This window comes from Anoplophora glabripennis, unplaced genomic scaffold (genome assembly GCF_000390285.2).
Source record: "Anoplophora glabripennis isolate ALB-LARVAE unplaced genomic scaffold, Agla_2.0 scaffold372, whole genome shotgun sequence".
In the NCBI taxonomy this organism is placed as follows: Eukaryota; Metazoa; Arthropoda; class Insecta; order Coleoptera; family Cerambycidae; genus Anoplophora; species Anoplophora glabripennis.
This window is the reverse complement of record NW_019416460.1, coordinates 261,830-287,314: the sequence shown is the minus strand read 5'-3', so window position 1 is coordinate 287,314 and position 25,485 is coordinate 261,830. Positions and strand designations below refer to the sequence as shown.

Here is a 25,485-nt window from a genome sequence, read left to right as displayed (position 1 = left end):
GCAGGGGCGGCGGAGGGTTGATTTGGGGGGTTGAAAAGTTATGAAAAATTGTATCATTGGGATTTCTGGCGAAAGTTGACGTCAAACAAAAAAATATCCAATACAAAAGTTGTCAAATATACAAAAATCTACAACTTTTGTAGATGTCTCTTTTTAACATAACCTCAAAATTTCCGAGAAAAATGCGAAAAACAGGTTTTTTTCTGATATTTCGTTTTTTATTTCTTATTTCCGCAAAAATAATTTAATTTTGACGAAACTTGGTGAAAGTATGTATACCTTTGTCTGTCTTAAATAACTTCAAATTTTTTTAGATAAAAAAATCAAGAAGTTTCTGAGGTGTTCATTTTTTTTCGGCCTGAAACACTTTTTTTCAAAGAAAAATTCTACTTAAAAAAATCATCGTACAGAGTTCTGCCGATAATTATTTTTTTGTTTTGACATACTTTTTGGTGAAATAAAAAAATCTGTAATAACATGCTCAAAAATGCAAAAAAAATGAACAATGACTGTCAAAACTGATTTTTTCCTAAATTTAGTCCAAAAATATCAGTTTCGTAATATTTTGAGGCGCTGAACACGATGCCATTGGTGAAATTTACCTCTCCTCACCTCTGAAATGTAACTTTTATAACGGTATCCAGATGTATACAGACATGACTGTTTTGATGATGATGATGTTTTGATTGTTGCCAAATTATCACATTTCACATAGGTCTATCTCTAGTAGTCACGGAGATATACTCAAAAAGTGTGTCACTAGCATAATGTGTTACACCGAAGGAAACATTGTCATAAAAATCCACACAATTAATTGTTCCTCAAATCGTTATAGGAACAAATTATATGAAACTTCGATGTTTAATTGTGATTATTTTTATTGATATGCAATTATTAGATTGTCTCAAATTTTCAAACAATATTGCATGCAAGTTTGATACAATTCGTCTCTGTCACGATTTTAGGAACAATTATGTGGATTTTCATTTAGAATTTTCTCTGTGTAGATAACGACTTGGTTTACTGTGAATAGTAATAAACTTTTTGTAACAAATTATAGATTGGGCGTACGGCCTTAACAATATTTCATTTCTGATTATGAGTCAGATAATCACAATCTATCCAAGTAATACAGGGTGACCCTTTTAAAAAATCTGCTTCTGTTATATCAAAATCAGATTGGCCTCGTACATTTACTCATTAATGTACCTATAAAAGTTACTATAAAATTAAAAAAATAATCTGTACAGTTTTCATTTCATTCACAACAAATAAACGTTAGCATTTCACAGTAAACAGCAGCATTTTATGACTTTCCACTCCAGCTCTACCCCGTCTCATTCAACTTTTAACCATCTAGGCTGGTGTTAAGAGATTTACAAGCAAACTTGTGAAAATAAAAGTGTCTAACAAGTGTAACCAGTGGTGGTGGTGGTCAGTGACCCTTCCGTGTAGATATAGCATATTAACCATCACAGGTCTTATTGGCTTTGTCTCGGTGCTTGAGAAGTATTCCGTATGTTAAAATTTACATAAGGTTTTAGTCTGTCGCGTCTCCTTTTAACTTGTAGGCTAGATTAAAGTATCATCTTTAAATACGTGCCATAAATTATCTGAGATAACTGGTAATTTATTACTCATTATTGGTAATTAATTGTCTAATCTCTTAATTTCCGCATCACACTGAGATTTTGCTTTTGTTTGATTCAAGAAATTTTAAAAAACGCCCCAAAGGAGATTATTAAAAAAAAAGTTTTCACAAGCGAAACATCTCGTAAATTTAATCTTGAGGCTTCATTTATATATTAATATTAATATTACTGATGGCGCTGATGTAGTTTGTATTAACGGAAAAACTTTGAGCAGGTGTATGTGATAATTTGATAAATTTCTGTTGCGTACTATTATCTCATCTAAGTTTAACCATAAATTTCCACTGATATGATGGAATATCCCAAGCTCCATCGCTAAACTTTTATATTGATTGTCGGCTTAAAAGCAGTCTATTTAATCACATAGTATATAAAATAAAAAGGAGTAAGTCGTACAAGAGCAATATATCATCCGAAAGTAAGGCTCTCCTTATTTATAAGAAAATTACGTGGTTATTTGCGAGCTGTAATTGAGAAAGCACTTGTACTAATCTGTCAATATCAAATGACGATGTTCTTTTCCTCGAAGAGCGCAGTCAAAAGTCGATCTAAATGGTAAACAGTCAATTTAGTCTAAGATAACTTCGACAGCGGCGTAGGCCTGCACATAAGAGAGAAACTTTGATATTTTTAGAGGCTACGTATCTCCAATTAATCGTCAGTCAATCGGGTTATAACTTTTATTTATTTTTCAATGCTAATATTAATGTAAATAATTTTCCAATTTTCGATTGTTAATCGCTTGATCTTCTGGCTTACATTGAATATGAAGTAAGATAATGTTTATAACTTTAACTAAAACATAAGAAGAATATGGAGTTGCATACAAAGTGTTCTGAAAGAATGTGCACAAATCTTAAGGGAATATTTGAATATTCCTGAATATTTCATTTAAATTACCAATAACCTAGGTATAGGCGGCAACTCCTTTTATTCAGGGTAACAATTTTTTTTCAAAATCCTCTCTTAAATAGATTCAGGGAGGTGAGAAGAGACGCCTGTAAAAATCGGAACTCTTAATATTAATATTTAGAGGTCGCGCATCGCGTTTTTCTATTTTCCATTTAAATAGCATGAGAAAAATTATTTTTCAGTTTCAGAATGTTATATCTTAAATGACCGAAACGTATTCTTGTCCCTTATCATTTTTTGATAAACCTACTCGTACAAAAGTTATTCAAATTGAAAGTTATGTTATATTTACACCTTTTTCTCCAATATCAGGTAAAGTGATTAAAGTTATCATGAAAAATTATAAAAAAGGCAAATTTAAAAGTCAAGTCTTTCAAATTAATATGACTGAAAAACCTGGGAAGAAGTTTAAAATTTTCCACTATTACAACCGAAAGGCAATTTGTCATTAGTAAAGAAATATTTTAAAAAAATCAATTACTATTTAATACAATAAAAAGGATTTTAGTTTTTCAGTCATATTAATTTGAAAGACTTTATAAACATATCAATTTTGACATAATGCTTTTTTTAATAATATTTTATGAAAACTTTAATAATTTTACCTGAAACTGGAGAAAAAAGTGTAATTTTAACATAAATTTAACTCTGAATAACTTTTGAACGATTAGGTTTATGAAAAAATGATAAGGGACATTTTTTGTAGAACGTTCAATTCCCTTCAAGAATACGTTTAGGTCATTTAAATCCTTCTATTAGTTTTGTAAGATATAAATATTCTGAAATTGAAAAATAATTGTTCCCATGTTTATGGAAAATAGAAAATCGCGCTAAATATTAATATTAAGAGTTCCGATCTTTACAGGCATCTCTTCTCACCTCCCTGAATCTATTTCAGAGGGGATTTTGAAAAAAAATTGTCAATTAGTCGATAACTTTGAAAGCTAGGTATAACAGAACAACAATTGACACCTTCAAAACTAAGGCCAATCATCAACATTTTTTAAATTTTTTATTTACTTGTGCTCCAACAATGCTCTCTTCTTTTATATTTAACTTTTTTATTAGTATTTTTGTATAATAGCCACGTTTGGATTTGGTTATTCTTTTGTCAATTTATTATAAAAAAAAATTTGAAATTGATACTACAGTTTCTGTTGTGACAAAAAATGTGGAACATTATGCAGTTTGTTCATACAGTAACACAACTAAGAATTAATACAAGAATTAATTAAAAAGATATAGGCGTGGAAATTACACTTTATACTGATATCTACTTCACTGGTAATTGAAGAGCAGAACTACTAACACGTTTCTACGAGGTGTTAAAAAAATAACCGAACTTAATTTTTTTCGCGATTTCGCGATGCAGTCCTGGAAAGCTTCATTTCAGATGATCTTTAAAGTCTATGACTACAAACTTCCATACGATTTTCTTTCTGTTATGTCATCAAACGAGGGAGGACATATTTTGGTGCAACTCCATGTATATCAATTTTTTAGTCAAAATTTCATATTATGACCCAATTGTGCTAACCTCTTTTGCAGTTTCCCTGACAGTTAATCAGCGATTTGCATGCATCAGATCTTTGAAATCGAAAGCCTTCCTGGTCGAGAATCATCTTCATTTGACTGACAATCACTTTTAAATCGGGAAAATCGTTCGTAACATTGCGAAGACCTAAAGCATCATCTCCGTAAGTTTCTTTCAAATGTTGAAACGTTTCCGTGAAAGTTTTCCAAAGCTTCCGCAAAATTTTACGTTGCATAATTGATCCAGAAAATCCCAGCTTTCAAAAATCATCTCTTAACACTTAAACAGGTTGCACTCAAATATGAATATCACGAAAACTAAATTAGATATCAACAATCCAAGAACATGTGGTTACAGAGGAGGTTTTGTGTAACGCAATGCTGCCAACCGCATGTCACTAAATATCTCCATTAACGCGTAGTTCGGTTATTTTCTGAATAGACCTCGTATAAGCTCTAAATGTAGGTATTATTGTGTTAAATTTTGTAAAGGTTATCAGAAGTCAGGGTTGATAATTTTTGCACAGTTTTATTTGAATTTCCTTACAGTTTCTGAACTTCCTCGCCGAACACCGTGTATAAAAAGCAAATCAAACGATAAAAAGCAAAATGACATTTGACGTCTCGTTTTTGGGAAATATTATTAATTTCCAAATTGAAACCAATTGAACTTCAAGACCTTTTACGCGTATTGAAGGCAAACTTTTTAATCTGAGAACTAGATTTATTGTTCACGTTAAACAATTTATTCGTTCTATGACGACAATCATTTTACTTGAATTGCTCGCATTGTACGGAGTTCTGAGGCATTTATCTAAATGAACGCTCGCAACGGCAAACCTTGGAACATTTCTCGGACGGACAATTATTTGCTCTGGAGGATATGAGAAAAGATGAGACAAAAATAAACGATAGTGTGCGCCTTTACGTCTGATCAAAAGTAAATATTTGCTGTGAAGCTCTAAAAAGGTCGCATAATTGAAACGTAGTGCCTTGCGATGTTTTCCTTTTCCCCACGTCCCCTAAGCTTACCCGCCGCTGGCTCCAATTACCGACGGGAAATTTTAAAGCCCCACTTCTGATCGGAGCGGCACGTAGGCGAGGTGATAATTAAATTTGCGTAGAAGGAGAGCGCGAGAGTGCATTTCGATCGACCTGTTGGTTACCTGAAAAAATGTACGAGGCGCCACGCCGGTGTTTCACCATCGGGTAGAAGGTGGGGTAGGCCGATAGCATGTATAAAAGGAATATTATACAGTACTATTTTTTTTTAAACCTGACAGGCCAACTTTTTTTATTTGAAGTAATAGACTAGTACTTCCAAATGCAAAGTTGTAGGGACTAACTTGATTAAGAAAAATTAACAAATAATTCTTTTCGGTGTTGCCAGACTTTTGCAGTAGCTACAAATACGATATATTTTAAATGACAACACCGTATTATTTTAACAAAATTTGACAAACCTTCAAATTCTAAATAAAAAATTTTATGTCACATTTTCTTATTGGAGTGGCCGTTTTCGAACAATCAGAAAAAAATAAGGAAAATAATCTGCAGTCGGCAGGAACTAAAAAAAGCTAATACAGCAATAGTAGGCCTTGGATATTAAACAAAAATTGTGTTATTTGAAATAAGTTATCATTATTGTATTTTCATTGTGTTAATTGAAAGCTGTTGTATTTGAATGTGTATAAAAATAACGTTTTAATTCAGTTGCTAAGATGAATCAGTTATTTAATCCAAAAGAGAAAGTTGAATTTTTCTTCATGTTAAAGGCTTAAGTATACGCAATGCGTGCGCTGAATTCCGCGCGAGACATCCCGATAAGCCTTAGTTAGTTTATTTTTGACTACAAGTACTAATACAATTACAATTTACAATAAAGAAAAATTATATATTGAATGGACTACATGTACAGAGTGTCAGGAAAGAAGGCTATTTAGTTAAGAATTTCAATTAGATTCCTAGTTACTGTTCTAACTAATGTAATTATATATTTTTTAAAAATCTTTTTTATCATGTTTAATGAGTTTATTTTTTCTAAATAAATTTTATACATTTGTGGCAAACTATTAAAGATTCTTTGTGAAAGGTGAGTATGACGTTTAGGCTAATATTTCTTTGTGTAAGGTCAATTTTTGCATTATTGTTTTCTTTATATCTTGTACAATAACAATGACTGACTTTTTCAAACGTTTTGTTCTTGTAGATAAAGAGAACAATCTGGTGCATATACAATTGTCTAATATCGAGTAATCTAGTTTCTAGGAATAGTGTCTGAAAACATACATAGGTATTGTATTTTCGAAACCGAGAGCGTTGCACTAACCAAATTTGGGCAGGAGATAGCTAATACAATGCGAAACATCGCCTTAATGTTAAATATGTTGTCACCGCTGTTCTTGGTGGTGAAAATTCGAAATATTGGAAATTATTAAATTTTCGTGGCTGAAAACATGCATAGCTATTTTATTTTCGAAAGCGAGAGAGTGGCACTAACCAAATTTGGACAGGGCATAGCTAATACAATGCGAAACATCGCCTTAATGTTAAAAATGTTGTCACCGCCGTTCTTGGTGGAGAATATTCGAAATATTTGGAATTATTTAATTTTCGTGGCTGAAAACACATAGGTATCGTATTTTCGAAACCGAGAGAGTTGCACTAACCAAATTTGGACAGGACATAACTAAGAAAATGCGAAATATCGCCTTAATGTTAAACATGTTGTCACCGCTGATCTTGGTGGTGAAAATGCGAAATATTTGAAATTATTCAATTTTCGTGGCTGAAAACATACATATGTATTGTATTATTAAAACCGAGAGAGTTACACTAACCAAATTTGGACAGAACATAGCTAATACAATGCGAAACATCGCCTTAATGTTAAATATGTCACCGCCGTTCTTGGTGGTGAAAATTCGAAATAATAATATATGCCCACGAAAGTCTAGTCTAGTCTATCGGAAAATTTCATTATATGTTGTAGACAATTAAATTATCTACAATATAAGGTATCTAAAGTCATATTTCACCAATTTGTTAACTGTAAAATAAAGGTTGAACGCGGAAAAATCAGTTTTCGAAAACTGGGCTTTATTATTGCAAAAAGCGATGGATGTTGATAAAATTTATTGAAAAGACCAACATGTATGCCAAATGCCGATCCGATTGACCGTGAAATTGTTGCTCCAGGAATTTGCAGCTTAATTTCGTTTTTTTTGCAACTAATTCTTTAATAACTAAACGTCAATTTTAGAAGTTAATACTGTAAATAGATATAGGTTCATAATTGATCCAACAGGGTTCGTAGCGGCCGGGAAAACCGGAAATACCGGGAAAAGTCAGGGAATTCGTTATTCTTCATAAAAAACAGGGAATGGTTGGGGAATTTTAAAAATATTCATGAAAGTCAGGGAATTTGATGTTTGCAACTGGAAATTTTGTGAAAGCCGGTCCTGGGTTCTTGAAAGAGAAAACTATTTGTGGTTTTGAAACCTTTATAAGAGGTTCTTATGGTATAAAAAGATTATGGGCTCCAGTTGAGAAAAAATTTAATGCATAAACACCAATTAGTATGTAAAAATGAACTACAAGTGACCTGGATTTTATGGAAAAGTCAGGGAATTCATTCTTACTTTTGAACTATGAACCCTGTCCAAAGAAATGTATTGAAAAAGAAAAATTTCAAAAAATTGAAATAAAGTTGCCCCTTACAGCAAAATAAGACGTACAAAACACCGTTGTAAACAAATTGTCCCAGAGTCAGGCAAAAGCTGCTCGGGAATTTGCTCTTTTTCCATTAAATAGAGCTTTTTTATGATAATTACAAAAAAGATAAATCATTTACGCCTCTTTGTTCCCAAGATAGCTTTTTTATAACGTTAATTGTTAATAAACTATTGAGCGTATCGGGACGGGATTTTAGAGACAATTAAAAAAAGGGTTAAACTTTTATTTTCAGAAATTTCTACATAAAAATGCAACTTTTCTTTATGGAGAAAAATTTGGGAATCATCTTGAAAAAGTAATTGTTGATGTAATTTCTATTTGAAGAATTTTGAAAAAGAATATTTTTGGATGGACTCTATTTAGTCCCATTTGAGACAATAAGTCAAATTATTCGTTTCCCCGTAATAAGACCGATGCGTTAAATTTGAAACACTGTACAGCGTGATTCACTATATTTTGACCCCCCTTTAACTTTTTTGTTTTAAAAGTTATAAAAAAATGTGAAATACAAAAGTTGCACGACTTTTTATGAAGTTTTCGAAAATGATAGTTAAAAAACAATTGAGGTCCAAACAAAGTGGCCGCTGATGTTAACTTTGTTAATTTAAATGGAACATCCAGTATATTTTTACATATTTGGATAGAATATTCCCTGTTCAGCGAGTTTTTATATAATATTTCACTACACCTGCAGAATAAATAAATATGTATAAAAGTTGTTGAATTTTCATGAAGCGCCAGAAGTTTGTATCAGTTCAAACAAATGAATATCGCCAAGTTATTAAAATATATGAACTTGTTTTTCAAGTGTATATTTTTACATATTACAATGCGTTAATGTTAAAAGTTATGTAGAATAAAAATTCTGAAAACAGTTTAGAAAAGCTTTATGCTGAGCTTTATATAGTTCTGACCTTTATACGCAGTTTTATCTGGTAACCAACTGCATTTAAAATAGGCGTTGTGGAAAATAAATCCATTCTTATAGATCATTTGAAGCGCACGTAATCGTACGAAATCCAATTAAGGATCTGTTGATTGCTAATTGCCTGTTTTAAAATGTTTGTTCTACTAGAATGTCTTGCACTTCCTTGGCCTTAGTTAGGATTATCCACTTGCTCTTGATGTTCTTGGGCTAGAATCTGTGGGGGCGAACCCGCTATCAAAAACCCTAGCTCCCCCCGTCCCCTGAAGTTAATTTCGGTTTCCGTTAGTTCTAAACCCGCTACAGACGGAACTGTTCCATCATTTAGCGGTGATCTTTTGAAACGTTCAGTAGTGGCCTCTGAAAATGGTCTCATTCAATGCGCCAAACATTTCAGCACTCTTCGTATAATAATTACAGTGGGTACTGTAAAATATTGAGTATAGTATCATTACTACAAGTTTTCGCATTTTCTTATACACTACTGGAAAAAATTAAAGGAACAAAAAATGTAAATTTTTTAGTGATTTTCAAAAGGCTTATCTCAATGAAAAATGGTCGTATCGAGATAAGCAAAAATGCATTTTGAAGTTTTACGTCACTAGTTTCAACATCTTTAGACAAAAATTTTTTTACTACTGAGCTACTGTTATCGAGTAATCAAAAGAAATACCTTGAAAAAAAATTCCAATATTGTTTTTCTTCATAGGACTCTCCATGGATTGCGATAATTTCATGCAGGGATATCGATGACTAAGGACAAAAGTTTTATTTTTCATTCAACCAGCAATATCTCGGCAACCAATAGTCGCACGGAGACCTTTCAAAAATCAAATTGAAGCTGAATAAATAGGGTAAGTGACCTCTGTATTTATTGAGTTTGAAAATTTTTTTCATGGATAGTCCTAAAAAAGTATTTCTTTTGATTGCTAGATAATCATAGCTCAAAAAAATTGTTTGTCTAAAGATCTTGAAAGTAGATACTTAAAGCTTCAAAATGCCTTTTTGTTTATCTCGATACGACCATTTTTCATTTAGTAAAGTGACTAAAAAATTCATGAAAATTTTTTGTTTCTTTAATTTTTTCCAGTAGTAGTACGATCTACACACGTCTCAAGACAAAATCTAGAAAAACCCAGAGGTTGATCACCATCATCTAATGTAATACTTTTTATATTTTCCATAAGTAATGGCTTTCTTAGAAAGTTACATACATCGAATCCAATTTTTTGTATCTAATTTCTTATTTACTTCCAAACAATTTGATAATACGTAGACACAGGACCTTTTCTTCGCCAGAATCGTTTGCAACTGAAACCTGATCACTTTTAAATCACTGTGACGTCACGTCGACCTTTTATAACAAAACTAACATTTTTTAAAATTAAATTTCGGAATTGGGACTAAATCTCGATCACAAAAGCTAGATTCTCCAAAAATAATCTTAACACTCTCTCCATAAGGCCGTACCCGAAGAACAATTAATCCTAATCAGAGTAAGCTGCGATGTGTCAAGTTCACATCGCCTACTACCAAGTTGCATTCCGGTATTCGGTGTTCGCCGCTACCATCGCCGAGCGGTAAGTGGTAGTAGCGGCAGACGGCTTGCTGTGTGTGAAAGGAAACTGAAAATAAATCAAGGCGGTCAGTGATTTTAGAGCGGCCGGGCGAGTGAAAACGGTCGCGGGAGTCGCTGAAAACGAGCGGCGTTTGTTTCTGTTGTGCGTCCGTTTGTTATCGTTTATCGGGTTATGCATTAACGAGCAATTAAGATGGTCTAGCTTAAGAGGTATGTAATATATCTTGTTTTTGTATCGCAGATCTTGGTGCTGCCGAGTTGAAAGAACTCGTTAGCATGCAACTTTTTGCAAGGAAACTAATTATGTTTATTTATTTGACACGATAAATTGTATGTACTAAATTAAATTCAACATTAAACACTGTAATTCGGAATCAGATATAAACTTTGTTTTTCGAATCAACTACCCACAACTGGCATTGGGTTGTGAGATATTTAGAATATTTGGAATAGTTTTGATCACCTTTAAGTAGCATGTAAATAGACAAGCTCAATAAACATCTAACAATTGTTTATAAGTTTAGTATTGTGTTACTTTTTAAATTCGTATTATTTTGTGCATTATGTGAAGATATATTTGTTGTCGGATATAGTACTATGGTACTTATATACTACACAACTTTAAAACAAATACATTTCATATTTTATTGTTTTAAATATTTTCTCATTTTATTCATACTCGTATTACGCTCACATCCAGAAAGAAGCGTTCATCAGATAAAACTGAACTTCAGAATAAACTTTATTGACTACAAACAAAATTATCAGTTTTTGAAAAAAAGCAAATAAACGTTTATATGATCTTAAATATCTTTTTATAAGAAGTCACAAGATCATCTGTATGTATATCATGGGAGAAAAAACATATAATTATGTAATTATTTATCTCTTCCTTGCATCAATTATGTAATTAATTAATTGGCATAATTAAAATATGAAAACATTAATTAAGGACATGTGTGTTAATTCTGGATTATAGGTTGTGAAAATGTATTTTAGATTGAAATCAGTAGTAGTTATTTTTGAGACATTTTTATCTGTTTCGTATCTTGACCTGGACAGCTATTTTTAACGAATTGGCTGCATTTATGCACTTGTTTATGTAGGGTTAAGCGGGGTACAAATAAATGAAAGTATAAGTTGTTTAAAGTTGTGACTGTACGTACTTTGGTTAATCCTGAAGGCAAAATTTATGTTTGTGTAAAGTTTCAATGATTTAACGAAGTTTAAATTAAAACATTTCTGTAGAACAATTATAAATAAAGCAATAATATTGCTCAATAAAATGTACAATATGAAATCATAAAAAGACCATGAAAATTTAAATGAAAATTGTATAGTGTTCTCATTAGTGATACGAGATGTTTAGATTTGAAAATACCTAGATGTGAAATTAACTAGTATGTTTTATAAAAGTATTTCACTACATCGATTTGTTGCGGACGAGGTGAAATTTAGCTTCAACAAAAACATTTACCATATTTACTTCTATGAAACAATTACAGTCTGAAATTCTATAATTTGCACAAAAGTATACAATCCTTATTATGTTTCCTTAGAACTAGGAGAAAATCCCTAAGTCTGGCATCATTGTCTGTCACTTATATAGGTTATGTTACTACCAAGAGGTGACATACATATACAGCAATGTTGCAGTATTTTGAATTCAACGAAACAGTCATGTATAAAGGCTGTAGATCGGGTTCTCTTCAATAAAATTTTATTCAAACAAAAAGTGACACAACTGTTGCCTTCTTATAACTGCTCTCTTTATATTATTCTATTTTTACTAATACAAGCATAACCTATTTCACGTTTTAGCAATCCCACTATTCGCATCATTGTACAATAACATGTACGTGTCTGCCTCTGTTCTGAAGCTTTGCATCGATCAATTTATTCGATATGATACCCTAATGCCTGCCCTGTCGGCCTGGCGTGCCGGTGAACAATGCAGGTGTTTTGCTGATGGACGTTGGCCTTGCATTGCATTTTCGTTTGTGCGTGTGTGACTTTGACGGTTTGCTTGGTCGAGTGTATGGCACATGTTTCTTTGGCAGTCAGTAGCATTGTGTACCGTTAGCATAGAGCGGCACACGTCCTGACCATAGATTTAGCCTATTTCTGCTTCTACAAAGCGTATTGCCGCTTACTAGTATAATATAGATTACTACTCTTTGTTTATTTGATAGTCGTCACAGAGGTTTCGATCTCTAGTCATGCAACAGAAGAGATTATAATTGTTACAAGAACCAAAATATTTACTTTTATATTGAAAAAGATTACTTTCAAACTTAAAATATTATGTATTAATTTGTATCCACTAATTGATAAAGATGACGATTTATAAATAAATAACACAAAAACCATTTAGTTTTTATTTATATATTTCACAGGGTTTCAGTACAGTATTTTCGATAATGAATATTATGAGCTTGGTAATTAGTAAGAATTTATCGCAGATTTCATTCAGAACTGGTTTATAATCTAAAGCTAAACTGTTTTTAATCTATTCTGATCTCTCATTAACTGCTGGTTAAAAACATGGCATAACAGTACTAGCTTAAATTTCGTACCATAGTACTTGTGCCGAACAAGTTTATATGATCAATGCCAACTATGAGTCAGAAAGAATGTCCTGCCAATATTTCTTGCTAACAATTTTAGTTGTTCATTAATATTCAATCACCAGCATTCCATTTCGAGCTACAACAATAATTGTCCTACATTTGGCTTAGTTATTTAATTTTGTACGCTGTACCATTTCATTTCGAGAAGTTAAGACATAGGAGATACTTTTTTATACGGTTATTGGAAATAAATATGTACGTAGGTATATACAGGCTCGCTGATATGTATCGAAACGGTCGATTGTGTCCTACAGTAAGATAGCTATCGAAAAATCATAAGACAATCACGTTTTAGGTTTTTTTAAAATATATCACAATAAAGAAAAATTAAGTACATAAACAAGATCAGTCAAAGTCATGACGAAACAAAGTTACTTTTCTTTAACACCCTGTATATTATTCCATATTTCAAATCTTCTCGAAATTGTGAACAAAATTCATACAATATCATGTACCTAAACTTAATTGTTTTTCGAGATATCGAACTTTGAATGTATCTACTCTCAAATTTATAACAGAAAAAGGGCTTCAAATTATGGATATTTATTTTGAAAATACCAGAAGGTGGAGGATATGGATATGATATTTTAAATTTTATTAAAACAATAGTTATGCCAGAATAAAAAAGTGAAGAGAAGTTTTAATAAACAACAAATATTTTCTTTGGAATTCTATTTTTAGAAGGTGCTCAGAGTGTTCACCATTTACCTCCTGACAGTAAGGAATTCGCTGAACAAAATTTTGTAGTGAATCTAAAAGGGTGTTGGGAAGAATAGTGGAAATTTCATGCATTTTCCTTTCCTGCAACTCTTCAATATTTTGCGGCCTATTTTTGTAGACTACACTTTTTATGTGACCCACAGAAAAAAGTCAAGCGGGGTCATATCGGGAGACCTAGCTGGGGATTCAATTGCCCCTTTGTGTCCAATCCATTTATCAGGAAAAGTTCCATTTGGAAATGCCCATACCATACATCCAAAATATGAATGGTCTGGTCTTCTACTTTTTCGTCGATCTCTAACACCTCCAGCTTCATAAAAACGCTGCAATGTTTTTGAAACGGTAGATTTAGAAATATGTTCCCGATCGGGACGCAATTAATGAAAAATATCCACTACTTCGTCACAACTTCGTCTTCTATCACCATATCCTGTGATTATTAAAACTTCAATACTCTCGGTTTCAGTTAAATGTGCTATTTTTGCGAGAAAATTATTCACACTAGGTAAATGTATTTTTGATGTGTTGTCAAGATAATCACTATTAGACAAAAGAACGACGCGACGTTTCTATGGAGCTAGAAACTTTCAAAGGTAAGTTGATGGACTATAAACTTAATAGACTAAAATATTTTGGTATAATTTATAAGAAAATGATTTTCAAAGTTCTATATCTCGAAAACGGTTAAGTTTAGGTACATGATGTGCTAAATAAATTTTGTTTAGAATTTCGAGAAGAATTGAATTATGGTATAATATACAGGGTATTCCATTAAAGAAAAATCAACTTTGTTTCGTCATGGCTTTTTGACCGATCCTGTATTTTTTATTTTTCTTTATTGTAACAGATTTTAACCCTAAAACGTTTGCTTCTTGTTATTTTTCGATAGCTATCTTATTTTAGGAGATAATCGACCGTTTCCATACATATCGGCGACCCTGTATAACTGAATCATATCACTGAATCTGAAAGTTTATAAGTTATAAATGGTTTCATTGCTACAATCTGCTTCTTTACTTTCCTTTTATTGGAAAAAATATAGGTCGCTATAATATTTCTTTGCACTCGGTCTAATGTCAAATAAATTGTAATCTATTTATATCATCCACTTACTTTCAAAAGGAAAAACTTGGTAGAAATTACGTAGCAATCTCTGTAGTGATGAATATGTAAACATTAGTCGAGAGCGTTATCAAGAAAATTCATTATTTGCCAAACAAAGTAGCTGCTGGACAAGAAGTAATTAAGATGAAATTGCTAAAAAAAAATGTAGAATTGTCATCTTCAAATGACCAGTGCTTGTTAAGTATCTTTTTAATTGTAATTTTATTCATGAGAAATATTAAACTTTAATGTTTGTTATTTCTTTAATGTATCAAATGTTAAATTTGATACAAACGATTAAATTTATGGAGATTAAAAACTATTTTTTGATAATTGTCCTTCTGAATATGAATATTTTTTAGTGACCGGTAATTAAAGAGAAAATAATGTTTAAGGTGACATACTAACTAGATTATCTAAGAGCAATTCAAATATGAACCATGCATGATCAAGTTTTGTGTCTATTAATAAGGTCATCATTTTTAATTCCTTGAAATACAATTGGACTTAACGCCTCAGGGTCAACATTTTGTTTCGCTTCAGTACCATCTGCCAATGATAAATTGATGCTATTAGGTTATTCCTTATTTCTCTAAAATCGTTGCACTTTGAAGTAACGTAATATTAAGGTTATTTTACATCAACGTAAACTTTTCATTACAGGCCTGTAATGAGAGTTAAAAAAAAGTTTTTCCAGTCCCATCATTTTTGCTCTAAACACACCTAGTATACAGTGTAAAGAAAACTATTGTTTCCTTCAGCGTCGTTGCTTCCATTTCGTCATAGGGAATTTACAAGTTATTGTTTGAAGATTACATTAACTCAGGAAATACCGGTTTTACCTTTTTATTATAACAGGTGGATCATGGGAGTGTGAAGTTTTGAAAACGACATATTTCCGAAAGCAACTGTATTTAATTAAAACAAGGAATAGCAATAACAAGATAATTGTGTGCCATTTTTATTTCTTAAGCAATTTCTTCCCGAATTTTCATTTTTAGCTCCCGAATATCTCGTGGTTTGCCAATGAACACCTTGCTTTTTAGATAGCTCCACAAAAAGTAGTCGCTTGCCGTAAGATCTGGCGATCTTGGGGGCCACTCAATGTCTCTGTGTCTGGAGATAACACGACGTGGAAGCAATCTTCGCATGGAATCCATTGATGCTCTTGCGGTATGTGAAGTAGCGCCATCTTGCCATCTTGGAACCAGCTATTGTTCTGTGGAAACATGTTCAGTTGCTGTGTAAGGAACTGTTAATCATGTCAGTATAGCGTGCAGCATTGACTGTTAAAGCATTTTCATTGTGATCCTCAAAAAAATTGGGACCTATGATTCCCATTGAAGACATTGCGCACCATACTGTTACCTTGGGGCTGTGTAACGGCTGTGGATGAAATTCTTGTGGATTTTCCAAAGCCCAATAATGGCTGTTTTGTTTATTGGTATAGCCAGATAAATGGAAATGTGCTTCATCAGACATCCATAAATTGTGGACGTCAAGTTTATGCTGTAGCATCGTTTCAGCAAAATGTAGGCGAACAGGAAGATCTGTTGGTTTCAATGCTTGGACAATCTGGATTTTGTAAGGATGAAAATTGAGATCCTTGTGTAAAATTTTAAGGGAAGTAGTCCTAGATAAGCCTAAGGCCTGGCTTTGTTTTCGACTTGAACGAAAAAGTGAATGTTTGGACTGGAATAGTAGAAAATCGCATACTGGGACCTTATTTCTTTGAGGGTAATTTGACAGGCGACATTTATTTGGATTTGTTGCGTTTTTGGCTGATTCCAGCCCTGGAATTAATTTTTCCTAACCCTAATGAGCACGATATGCCTGCTGGTGATGTCTGGTTCCAAGAAGATGGTTTCCCTCCACATTTTAGTCTCGATGTAAGAAATGACCTTAATGAAATTTTCTCAAACCGATGGATATGCAGAAGAGGACCGCTTGAATGGCCACCACACTCCCCTGACTTAACCACACTGGATTTTTTTTGTGGGATTATCTAAAAAGTAAAGTATATGTGAACAGAGCAGACACTATCGAAGGATTGAAAAATCGTATCATAAAAGTTCGAAACATAACACCAAATGATATTCAAAATGTAATTGATAACTTTGAACACCGAATTGGGCATTGTGCAAAGGTTAATGGGGGCCACTTTGAACGTTTGCTGTAATAAAATAAAAAGTAGTACTAAATTATTGTTTTCATTTAATTCCTCCATTTTTTGACAACTATGACAAAACCTTAACTAAATATATCGCTGAATTCGTGTTTAGAAGGGCTATTTATTTATACTATTAAAAAAATGTCGGTAATGTTATAGGTGGTTAAACATTTCCCAAAAAAATAGAAAATAGTGCAGAAAAGTGACAATTTCTATTTGACCTGTTTCAGCGACTTTTTTAAATTTCATCTGGAAAAAAATATGAATTTTGTTCCATCATTTTAGGACACATTGTATAGATTTTGTGTATTTTTTGGTGCTGAATCCGAATCCGCATTCCAAAAACCGATTTACAAGGGCATTTCTATTTTTGTAAAATAGGGTGAATAAGCCACGATAAATGACATCTAACCTATTTCTGCTTTTTAAAGATTGCCATTCCATGCCTTAGGTAAGAAAACTATCCCAAAACCCCTTCCCTAATATTTTTTTTGCTTTCATAAATATATAGTTTCTGGAATAAGTGTTATCTACTAATTTAATCCATGTTAATATGTCGGGCACTATATTTTAGTATTTGCTTTGACAACATAACAGGCTGTCTTACTTTTATAATACAAGTACAATATTGACCTGGACTTTTTAGCAAAGTGTAAATAAAACGGCAAACACAAAACTGTAGCGTGTACTATTTATTCTGTAGAGTTAATCCAATTAGCATTCGGGTACAGCAAACATTATCCGCTAAGTAACTATTATATCAGGTCGTTCCTGACTTAAACTTACTACGAGAACGGGTTATTCTACTTCAGTCAATCATAACTTATCTGCGGTTGCGGATGCGTAAGTTGAGAGCAAGTACTTATTGTCTCATTCGAATAGTTTCCAATAAGCCATCGTCGAGTTTCTTTGGCCAATTATGGTCTAAAAAGTAAGTGAAGATTTTTTTCTAACATGCCTACGTGCTTTTTTATTTAAAATATTTAAGTAAGTTAAAAAAAATCTCCAATTAAGCCTGTTTAAAATAAGATCCTCTGGGTTATTACTTTTTCTAGAAAAAAAGTTCAATAAATTCTCTAAAGACGCTTACAAAAGAAAAACAATTGAATATCGGAGTAAAGAAATATGAATTTGATATTATTACTTTTAAAAAAAAAATTGAAAAAATTTTTCTGATTTTTTTTAGTGATGTTAAAAAAACAATTGAATAACGGATCAAAGAATTATGACCAAAAATTTTAATATTATGGAAGAATATCTACTTGAAATAAATCCATAGTTCCAACAAGATTATCACAATATACCTAGGTACCTCTTTGTAAAAAAAAACAGTAAATAAATATATATCAAATCTTTGTCATAAGACAAGAGCAACGTTCTAAGTTCTCGTCAGTTTGCCGTAGCGATAATTTTAGTTAGTTATTTATTTTTATTCGATTGCTTTATATACCCTGGAACTACACCATAAATTTCTGAAGTCAAAATAAAATAATTTCATATTTTGTTAAACAAATAAGGATCTTTTTCCCTCTTGAGAGTTTATCGTATTTTTTACAGTTTTTCCAGAATTAGGTATTAAATCTGAATAAATTGTCATAAAAACTCGAAATTCGATGGTTGTATTTTATTTAGAAATATTGACAACAACCTACTAGATAATGTATCAATAGAAATTAAAAATACACAACTTTTGATGGCGGATCACTAAAAAAAATATTAAAACGGAAAAAAGTCAGTTGCGTACCATTTTTTTATTAAAAAAGGTTGTAGCAATTTCGTACGAGCGCCACTGGTGCAAGTAGAAATATTCGGATCACCCCAAAAAAATCACATTTATGTCTATAAAGTGATTTTCAAATTTCGAGTCAATATCTTTTAAACTCTGAAATAATTAATAAAAAAAAAATTAAATTTAAATTTAAACACTCTGTATCTCGGAAACGAAGCATATTTCGACCTACCTTTATATGAACTTTATTCATAAAATAACTTCGGCAACCATCCCCTTAAATATTTCGCACTTATTTACAAACACCCTGTATATTTACCATATGGTCAAAATACAGAGTGACAAATGGTGACCAAAAATGAAACCTCGTATTTCATGGTGAATTTTAAGGGGAATCTTTCCTATAAAGTTTTCATCTAGGAGGCTTCGTTAAAAAGATATAGGGATGGGTGTTATACTCCAAGAAATATTTTTAATTTTTTAAATAATTTATAAACTAGTAAGTGAAATAATTTGAAATTGGGCACATTGTATTTATGTAAAAAAGCCTGAATTTCGAGTAAAACTTAAAAAACCAACTGAAAACACTTTTACTTAAATGACATGACACTATGACACTAATCATTCGGTTATTTATTCGTATAGAGAAATTAATAACATTAGTCATCATTTTAATGCTCTTATTTGAGTAAATGCTCAAAAATACCTCCATTTCCACGAACACAGGCCCGACATCTTTTTAGTAACGAAAATGTAATTTGTTCGAAATTTATTGTTGCTTGAATCTGATGAAAAGCATTATTTATTATTTCTTCTAACTGCTCAAAATGTCAAAGCAGAACACTGTAATTTTAAAAAGCATTATATTCGAATATCGAAGTGTGTTCTCAGTTCGTTTTTTAGGTTTTACTCGAAAATCAGGATTTTTTCGAAAAACATAAGGGAGTAGTAATTTGTAGAAAATTGAAAGACGAATCTGAAAATATCATGTTTGTTACCGTAAAACAGTGGCGTACTATTTTATTTAGAAAAATATACCACCGATACCCTGCATCTCCGCCACTGGATAATGTAAATTTTAGGAAAAGTCCTCAGATTTTGGACAATGTTTACATAAATACATGTGCCCAATTTCAAATTATTTCACTTACTAGTTTTTAAATTATTTAAAAAAATTAAAAATATTTTTTGAAGTTTAGCATCCTGTATCTTTCTAACGAAGCGTTCTAGATAGGAAAGACTCCCCTTGAAATTCACCAAAAAATACGAGGTTTCATTTTTGGTCACCATTTGTGAATCACCCTGTATAATAGATGACCTGTACATAGACCCAGAAGATTCGTTAGAAAAATTGCTGGCATTCCATTTCCATCTCATCCGCGTTGTACCATTTCCATTTTAATTACACTTATCTACTGCTTCATCCGATTTATTTCTTTGAAATTCTGATGTTGGTTTTCTCTTGTGGTTACTACGGTTTTTATCTGGTCCGAAGTTTCTCATTTTCTATCAGAGTACACGGATTTCCCAATTCAATTCGAAGCCAGAAGAGAATAAATTGCTAGACGGAATTAATTTGTATTTCGCGGAGTCGGACGTCGAGTAAATTAAATGAATACCTTCAATTTCGTACGAATTTGTTTGGATATGGGTGATCGTCATAACATGGTTGTTGATGATCATGCGGGTATTGTCGAAATATGTCTACAAAACGTACGAAATGTGTCGATTTATCGCGCGCGGAATTTTTAATACAGTTTCGAATAACTTGGTGTGGAAAATATTGGATTTTTCGCCGTATGAGTCACGTAATCCTGAGGCATGCGGCAGTATGAAATTTCAGACAAATCCCACACCGGTATTAAAAGTTATCTCACAAATAAGCCTAATGGGAGGTGGTCTTAAGAGATTCACGTTTCATTAGGCAGCCGACATAAATATTTCTAAATCTCTTTTTGATCGCGATTACAAGAGAATAATCACCGATGTCTGTACGAGTATTTCATGAATATCTTGTTTAACTACAGAACCGACTAATTTGGAGGCGTACGGTTTTATTTAAATTAAAGTTAAATTAAAATATGAATACGATTTTTAATTCATTGTATTCAACGTGCTAAAGTGTAAGGAAGCTTTTAAATATCCTTAACAAAAAGACTGTTTATACAGAACTTTCATAAATGATTACAAGCCATGTGACCGTCAAGATTACATTAAAACATAACAATCTGTTTGATCGGCTGTTGTTGATGTAATTTTTCACGGGATAGTATTCAATCAATCAACGATCGCATTATTTCGAGCGTAGTCGTAAGGGTTTGTTATTGTTCATTGTAAACGAATCATTAATATTGGTGACCCTAAGATTTAGTAATTTTTAGTTGACAGTTCCAACCGTGCAATATTGGTTGCCTAAACTCGGTGGTCATGTGGATTGTAAACATTTATGAAGTCTCCGTTTCACACATGCTATGTGTTGTCTTTTACTTCCAAGGATTGCTTGAATAAGAACGGTTTCTTGTTACTTTGAGCAATGATTCAAAGGAAGCTGCAGATTGGTGGTCTCTCTATAAAATTAACTTGTTTTCCTTATGCCTTGGAATTCATCTTTATAAAGTGTCTGGATAATATACAGGGTGTAAGAAGTTTTACTGCCATTACTTCAGCATGAGATAGAGTAATCATAAATGAACAAAAAGGTTGTATATTACAGAGGCGTAGGATTAACAGTTTTCAAAATACAGCGAGTATTAATATTGGGGAGTTTCATCACAACGTGACAACAGCGCTTAATCTGACGCTAAACATCTGATGCATACCACGTGTGCACGCGGCAGACTTGTCCTACGGAAAAAATGTAAAGAACTATTATTGTGTAACATTTAGTAAATTTCAAGACAATCGTTTTCCAGTTTTTAAATAAAAATAAAATATATCGATTTTGTAGTGCGAAGATAGTGTTGTGCTTAAATTTTAGCTCGAATTTTAGTAATCATGGATCTCTTCAGGAACTTAACTTAATCAAATCATGAATTTGAAAAATATGTAATTAAAGTACCCAAAAATTCACGTCGTCCAAACAATCATACGTAGTAAAAATAATTTAAGTATCTATCAAAAAGCAAAATTCACTAATTTTTAAACGCACAAGTACAAAATAAACTACAACATATGCTAAAAATGCCCACCACTATTTTCACTGCACGCACGACACCTTCGATTCCAATTTTCGCGAACTCGCTGGAAAACACCTCAAGAAAAGGAAAGTGGTACGCAAAATACATTCAAACACAGTCCAATTCCAGATACCAACTGAATTGCGTATTGCTGAACAGTTTAGTACCTCGTGTTATCCGCTGCGCTGTTGTCACATTGCTCGATATGAATTTTATCGAATTTTAAATTTTTTAAAACGCTAATTATTTTTTAGAATTAAGCATAAAGAAGTTGAAAAAGGTATTCTATGAATGCAGTTATGTCAATATTCCTTAATTAATCGAACTTTTGTACATCAAGAGATTTTGATAATTTTTTTTCACGGAAATGGTTGAGTTTAGGACCCATGTCATATAAGGTTTTTTTGTTTATTTTAATGTATTCTACCGTCTGTTAAAATTAAGGCAGTTAAACTTTCTAACACTCTATATTTTAGAATCATAATAAATAACTACATGGTAAAATAAAAAGCCTACAATTTCCTTTTTTCAAGTTTTTTTTAACTATAAACGTATCAAATTTCAGACAGATTGAATTTCGCATAAAATTGTACATTTTCTCTATATGACTATCTCTTTCTTGGTATCACACACGTTATATACCTATTGGAAATTGTCGATATTTCCCATCGTGGATAAAGCATATTTCTTGGATCACATGATTATTATGTCATTTTTATATTGTATGTGCTATTCTAGAAATATTTTCATTGGTTTTTGACCTGTCGTTCAGAACTGTTAGTTTATTTGATTTGTTACTATATTTTACCAAGTAATACTATCTTTACTTTATGGTTCCCAAATATCTATTGCTAGATTACGTTCCCCAGTTAGTTCGCGACTGTACCAGCGGTGAGTATATAAGTAGAACTGCTTAAAAAATTGTCATTATTTCGACAGGTAATGCAAAACGAACAAACGACATAGTTCTTTAGTTTTTGATCAAGCAGATTTCCTTTTAAAAATATTATGCAAATAACTTTTGTGGTAACAGCGGCATGGTATTTATTTTAAACAATCCTATTTTTGTCATGTGGGAGTGGCAGTTTCATTATTTAATTTTGCATAAATTAACGGAATATTAAAAATTTGTGTCGACGCTTCAGGGGACAATAACTTCATATGATATACCACAGTTATTTCCCATTGTAAAATAACAACTGCATGGTAATAAATTCTAAAAACTAGGAAATCCACACTAAATGTTCCTTCAAGTTTAATTTACACAACTGTAAAGTGACTTCCGACTTACTTTCAAGGATCGAGTCAAAATTTACTCTCTGTTCTAACAATTAACTAATAAATATTTGCCGTTTTCATGAAGGATTCTTTTTTTTCAGCTCTCTGTAAACATCCACTGTATGACGTTTGGAGAAATAAACAGTCGGTGAGTATTTACTTTTAATTTTTAAATATTATTTCCTGGTTTTCGATTTATTTGATTATATTAAAGCCAAATAGACTTTTCTGTTAACTAACATCAGAATATCAAGGTTTGTGTAATTAATCTTATTTATTCTGCCTGAAAACAAAGCAATAAAAAAGGTATATTTTTATATTTTTGTTTAATTAAGCAATGAGTGTCACCAAGTGAACAATGGTGTACAAAAAATTATTTGCTACACTATATTAGTTAGGTGAGTAATAAATTTTAACAGTTTCGTAAGTATTATGAAAAGGGCTATATTTTATGTAGAAAAATAGTACATATAAATTTACAACCCCAAGCCATTGTCTTTCAATTTACCTAAAGATGTAAATATATTTATGTCAAATATTTTGACTTTATTTATTTATTTGCCTCTGTATAAATAGTACGACGTCGTTCTTCATAAATCTAGATAAGACTATTTTTAACATAAATAATCGGAAGACATGTGCAATTGTTTTAAGTTCATACCATCTCTTTGCAAAGTTGTGAAGGATTAAAACTTGTGTTTTAGTCTTTACAACAAGTTCGAGTAAAATCGAGGGTGAAACATGAGTTAACGCCTTAATCAGTAAACTAAATATAAACTACAATAGTTGTTTAGCACTTCCCGCCTCAATATTACAAAGCTTCAAAACTGCCAAACTCAAGTTGAGCTATTCTGGGGGAAAGCGTGAACTTTTCACTTTACTTTGGCCTCTGTAAGAACTACTAATATATTGTTGCTTCGAAAAACAGTTCAGTCAAAGGATAAAAGCCTTGATCTTTTTATATGCATTTTAATAAACATGTTTAGATGTTCTTATTTTTAATACCAAGCATACGTGAAACTCAGATCGTTTTATTTTAGTTCATAACAAATTAATAACATATTCCATTGTCAGTCAGTTCTGTTGGAGCGCTCAGATTAATATAATTTTGCATATTTTTATCGTAAATTTTTGGCAAAAATTGAGGTAAACATCGTTTGATTCGGAAAAAATATTTAGCTAATAAATTAAAAATATATTATTTATTTTCATTTAAAAAAAGATTGGCAGTCGTCTATCGTTTAGAAAAGCGTTGGAAAAATATGATATCAAATGCCAGTCTGCAACATTTTCAGAGCCAATAAAACTATTTTTTGTTTCTTAAAATTGGACAAAAAATGGCGCAGTTGCTTGCAGTTTTCTTACGAGACAAAATTTCATAGACTTTGTACGGAAACATCTAAAATTTTTGCCGTTGCTGCCACATTATTGTAAAAATTTGTTTATTTAAATTATTTTGTCATAAATATTTACTAATTTTATATGAGGACTCTTATAATAATATGTCTATACTAAAGATTATTATAGATTATTGCAGTTTGTTTTGTATTATTCATAACCAGGTTAATACCACTGACATCACTTATCTGCATATGCGACAAAACCACGCATGTAACAAAAAATTGATACTGCTCAGTCTTCAGTCAAGTTTGTCTCGATATTTTTTGAAAATTTTCTTAAAAGAATTTTAAATAAAAATGCAAGGATGTGGTAAAATGTATTATTGTAACATATTGTACTATAACATAGACATATAAATAGTAGAATTCAATAAATATATATTAAATTTTACTGCAATAAAAATTATAATTTAGACCATAATACACTTCATTGTGGTAGCTTTTCATACAATGTGTCAGACTACAATAATATAGTTCCTATTTTTTTTTGTGTAGAAGTAATTTTTTGTAATATTAATTTGATAAGAGAAAAAAATGTTTATACAAAAAGGGTAGGTATTAAATAAATCTGTAAAATAAGACAAGTCCGATTAAATTCCGATAATTTGTTTATGCGCAAGAGCTCAAAAATGGTCGAAATTGCCCGCTTTTTTCAATTGCTAATAATTAATGCAATTTTCATCGCAGACACTTGTAATTCAGGACTTTTTAAGCTTTTTGCACCCTTAATAAGTGGTAAAAATTTCAGCCCAAAAACTTCATTAGCTTGGCATTGGCGGAATTTGTTATCTAAGAAGATGCTATTTTTAATTCATTTTTCCCAAGCTCACAGTCGTTGTAGGGTTTCGATCATTAGTTGTTTTTGTACCTAAATAGTTGTATTGACATATGCAGTTACTGATAATTTAATTTTTCAAATTTAATTTGTTTAAAAATGACTTT

The 25,485-nt window shown here is 31.6% G+C and overlaps 1 protein-coding gene across 5 annotated transcripts in view; it reads left to right on the top strand.

The window, feature by feature from the left end:
• The window catches only part of LOC108910174 (beta-1,4-glucuronyltransferase 1), a 193,828-nt gene that overhangs the window by 78,752 nt on the left and 89,591 nt on the right, over positions 1 to 25,485 (top strand). For 3 of the 5 annotated variants that reach the window (XM_018714704.2, XM_018714708.2, XM_018714709.2), the window contains exons 1-2: positions 10,369 to 10,546; positions 23,245 to 23,291. The gene's annotated coding sequence lies outside the window, so the exon portion shown is untranslated. Of the gene's footprint in view, positions 1 to 10,368; positions 10,547 to 17,783; positions 17,892 to 23,244; positions 23,292 to 25,485 lie in introns of those variants that run through there. The other 2 variants (XM_018714707.2, XM_018714706.2) reach the window with 2 other exon arrangements.